We start from the raw sequence: 5,048 nt of genomic DNA, 5'->3' as shown, positions 1-5,048 counted from the left end.
AGGGTGGAGGGACAGTGCAGGAGGGGAAGACCCTCTATGAGATGGATTGATTCGGTGACTGGGGTAATCGGGATGGGTGTGTCAGAGGCGGTGTGGTTGGCACAGGATAGAGCAGGGTTTTGGGCTGTTGTGCATAGGGTCGCTATGAGTCGGAAACGACTCCACGGCACATAACAACAACAACAACATCACTAATATCACACACTAGCAGAATCCTGCTTAATATTATCCAGAAAAGACTTGAACAGTATATTGACAAAGAACTACCAGAAATACAGGCTTGGTTTAGAAGAGGTTGTGTAGAACACTTTTTTAAATGTAAATGTAAGTTAGTGTTGTTGTTGTTGTTAGGTGCCCTCAAGTCAAGAAGAATTCATAATGACTCTATGACCATAGCTGAACTGTCTTATCCTGCTGCCCTCAGTATCTCTGACATGCTTGTACCATCACTGCAGTCACTGTGTCAGTCTAACTGCTTGAGTTTCTTGTTCTTCATTGACGCTTGAACTTTACAAGCATGATGTTCTTTTTCAAGAAATAGCCTCTCAGTTAATGTTAAATAAGTTGAAACGTGAATATCCTGTGGCACCACACTATGTTAAAACTTTTACAACAGATATAGTTCTAAAAACAGTAAGTTTACCTTCAAACAATATTACACATTTTATTTTGTTCTGATTTATGGTTTATCAATTTGTTTCTCACATAATTGTATTTTTAAATATAATCATGAGTCTTTTTGTCCTATGGTAAGGATTTTGCTTATTATACTTTAGGTGTAACCCATTATTGAAGGCTGTAGTTTTTGATCTTTTGTAGTAAATACTTCAAGTCTTCTTAAATTTCTGCAAATTTGTGTCATCTGCACAAAACAGGTTGTTAATAAGATTTCTTCCAATCCTGATGCCACACTCTTCTTCCTATATTCAGCTTCTTGAAAGATTTCTGGGCACACAGATGAAACAGGTAAAGAGAAAAGATAACAACCTTTAGATACATCTTTTCTTATTTTAAACTAAGTAGAGTTCCATGGTGGACAGTGTTGGCTGGAGCCTCCAGACTAAATCAAGCCTGGAATCAGGAGCGGCATCCACTTCCGAAATGGCTTGCCTCCAGAAACTCTATGTATGAACAGTGCTCAGGCTGTTCGTTCATAGGGTCGCTATGAGTCGTTTATGACTCGACGGCATCAAACAACAACAACAGAGTTCACATATTCTGTTCAAACAACTGCTTCTTGATCTATGTATAGATATAATATAGTTAAATGTTAAGGGGTTTCCATTCTTCTCAATCTAATCTATAATTATCCACATAGTCAAACACTTTTTACATAATAAAACACAAATAAAATAGTCTCTGCTTCTAGCCAAGATTCATCTGACACCAGCAATAATATTCCTCGTGTTAAGATCTCTTCTGAATCCTGCTTGAATATCTGGCAGTTTCCTGTCAATGTATTTTTCCAGCCATTTATGAATGATCATTAGCAATATTTCATTTGCATGTGGAAGTAATTATATTGTTCAATAATTTCCATAGCCTGTTGGATCAGACCTTTTAAAAATGGGATTAAATATGCATTCCTTCCGGTTATTTAGCCAGGTAGCCATATTCCATATGTGTTGACAGAGATTGGTAATCACATCCAGTGTTGTATCTATTTTCTGAAACACCTCAGCTGGTATTCAGTTAATTACTGATGACTTACTTGTATTTTCTCAATACCTTTAGTGTACCTTGAATTTACTTCTTCAGCACTACTGGTTCTTGATCATGTGCTGTTTCTTGCGATGGTTCAGTCAACTAATTTTTTGTGGTACTGTGACTTTATACTTCTTGCATTTTCTTTTGAGGTTTTCTACGTCACCCATAATTTTGGCCATAACTTCCACGTTGTACTGAGGCTTGAATTTGTTCTTCAGTTTCTGAAGCCTGAGAAATGTTGAGCCTGTTCTTCTCTCTCTGCCACTGGATCTTGGCACGTTTCTTTATAATATTTTGCTCTCTTACCTAAGCATTCCTTTCACTTGTTTTAGCGTCTTTTCATTCCATTGCAAGTTTTAAAGTCTCTTCCAATATCCACTTTTGGTTTTTATTTTCTCCCTGTCTTTGTAGTGACCTTTGGGTCTCTTCATATTTTCTAAAACATACACAATATATGTTTCTTAAGGTACCAAAATAAAATTAAAACATTTGAAAATTGAGGTTTTTGGTTGTGTGCCTTCCAGTCAGAGCTACTCATAGCTGATCTTTCAGAGGGTTTTCAGAGGTAGTACGTTGTGTGGAAGGCAATTGTCTATCCTTCTCCTGTAGTAGAACAGTTGATGGGACTGAACTGCCTTTTTGATGCAGTACAGCATCTTACCAATAGGACACCATCTATTATGTGCCATCGAGTGAACTACAACTCATAGAGACCCTGTGTACAACAGCTCTGAATCCTGCTCTAGCCTGTGCCAGCCTTATTTTCTGTGACACACCTACTCCCATTACCCCAGTCACTGAATCTATCTAATGCAGGGTCTTCCTCTTTTATGCTGTTCCTACAACCTCCCAAGCGTGATGTCCTTCTCTACGGACTACTCCCTCCTTGCAACATGCCTAAAGTATGTCAGATGGAGCTTCAGAATCTTTGCCTTCAAGGAGCAGTCTGCTTTCACCCTCTCCAAGATGAACCTGTTTGTTTTTCTAGCAGTCCATGATATATTCAACACTCTCCTTCAACACCACAGCTTAAATACATCAATTTTCCTTCTATCATCCCTAGTCATTGTCAAACTTTCTGATGCATAGCATGCAATTGTGAAGGTCATTGTCTGGACCAGGCATACCTTAATTTCCAGACTAACATCATTTTTCTATCATGATATAAGGTAAAGAGATTGATTATTAACAGCTTAGTTTGCTTGGCTCCACTATCGACACTCTTGCTACCAGCAGTCAGGAAATCAAAATAATTGCATTGGGAAGGTCTGCTTTCAGGGACACCTCCAGAGTATTGAAGACATCATTTTTAAGAGGTCCTTTGTATTTAAAATTTTCTTGGGCTCATGGGCCTGCGGCACTTGGGCCTGCAGCACTCGGGCCTCCTGTTAATTGTGTTTGTGAAGAATATTGTTCTAAGTGGTCCTTTATTGGTCTGTCAGATTGCTGTTCTGAGATAACTTGGTGTTGCTTTCATACATAACGCTGTGCTACTGGTGTGCCACATGACATAAGGGTTACCCAATGTGAACAGGGTGTAGTAGAGCTCTTAGATTGAGATTGGCTTAGAAATAGGATTGACATCCACTTCTTAAACAACTGTGGAAACCTCTTAAACAGGTCTTTGGAAACTCTATGAACATTAAAGAAATGACGATAGTTACAGAACAGGGTTCAGATTTTTTGTTCATAGGGTCACTATGAGTTGTCCTCTACTTGATAGCACTTAACAGCAACAACAACATAACAGAAAACACATCACTTCCTCCTGGAAAATTATCTTACTGTGGCAGCAGCTTGCTGCAAATGGTAGAGAAGAGGCACTAAGCCACAATAAGTCAACCCATGAGAAAACTTCAGAGCAAAGGACTTTTTTCCCCAAATCATCTGATATAGAAACTCTCTTCCAATTCTAGTGCCTATAATTTGGTCTTAGAGATTCTTGACTCAAGAGTGACTGGTTTCAGCATAAGAAACAGGAGCAGCCCAAGACGTTGGAATTCACAGAAGGGCAGAAGGTGTGAGACCAAAGCCATCATATCAAGGCCTGGATGCGGGGAAGAGAGGTGTTGAATGCAGTAGGCAGGAGTGGAAAGGGAATACTGGTGGAATGGGGAAAGAGGTCAAGACTCCTGTGCTGGTGGGCATGCCATTAGTCACCAGCATCGGCCACCATAGCCCGCAGGGTCCCAGCGTGACCAGGCGTGGTGACCACCCTGTGGATGGGGGACCCTGAGCCCTATATGGATGATGGCTTCATCTCCAGAGCCTTTGCCGTCATGGGAGAAACTGTCATGAGCATCAAAATTGTCTAAAACCGCCTCCATGGGATTCCAGCCATCTACTGCTTTGTACAAGTTGTAGATTTGGCTACAGCGCAGAAGTGTTTGCATGAAATTAATGGGCAACTCCTCCCAAGACCACACCTTTCCTTAGCTTACTGCTGCACCAGGCTGGTACGCTGGGCTCAGAATCATGGAGCTGGCAGTGCCCTTAGCAGTCATCCATGCAATCCCCTCATTTCAAACAGGAGTAAAAGCTGAGACTTTAGAGAAGCGGAGATGTTACAGCAAAGGCAAAACATTTGAAACCGAAGTATGCAACTTATGGGAAACAACTGGATAATGGCCCTGGATACCCCTCTTTGTGGGGGATCTAACCACAGATGTGGATGAAGACATGCTGTATGAGTTCTCCGTCAAAGTCTACCCCTCCTGTAAGGGAGGCAAGGTGGTTTTGGACCAGACAGGCGTGTCTAAGGCATATGGGCTTGTGAAATCCACAGACGAACTGGAGCAAAGGAGGCGAGCCTTGACTGAGTGCTAAAGACCAGTAGGAGTGGGGTCTAAACCAGTGCGGCTAAAGTGGTACTCCCCAAAGCGAGCCGCTCGAAGCCTGTGGAACACAGCCGAGGGACAGTTACAGTGATAGCCACTCACTACAGCAGGGCTAGAAGTACGAAGCTCAGCGGGGCTACACGAAGAACACGGTTACAGCTATCGTCACCCCAGTGAGCCTCTGCACAGTGAACCATGCAGACATATGAAGGAGTTGGAGATGGTGCATAAGAAGACCCGATGTCAGAACTGAATGTGCCTGAGGCCAAAGAGGAGCTCCTGGCAAAGAGCGGAGCTGCACAGTGCACTAAAGCCTGCCACTGGCAACCCGTGGACCCTGTGTCTTCAGAGATACCTGCCATGATACGTGGCCAGGACAAGCCATTCAGAAAGCACTATGTGAAGATGATTTTAAAAAGAGTAAAAATTAACTTAAAGAACTTTTACCTTTTTGAAATTTTTTTTAGCTTTTAGATTTTAATAAACTATCTCTTGAGTTGTTGG

At 41.7% G+C, this 5,048-nt stretch overlaps 1 pseudogene; it reads left to right on the top strand.

The window, feature by feature from the left end:
* LOC102868417 overlaps positions 1-5,018 on the top strand; it is a 10,714-nt pseudogene extending 5,696 nt beyond the window's left edge.
* The last annotated feature ends 30 nt before the right edge of the window (positions 5,019-5,048 follow it).

Source organism: Elephantulus edwardii, unplaced genomic scaffold, assembly GCF_000299155.1.
Source record: "Elephantulus edwardii isolate Elephantulus edwardi_28Jun2011 unplaced genomic scaffold, EleEdw1.0 scaffold00004, whole genome shotgun sequence".
NCBI lineage: Eukaryota > Metazoa > Chordata > Mammalia > Macroscelidea > Macroscelididae > Elephantulus > Elephantulus edwardii.
Note: the sequence above shows the minus strand (reverse complement) of the source record. Positions and strands in the feature narration are given on the sequence as shown.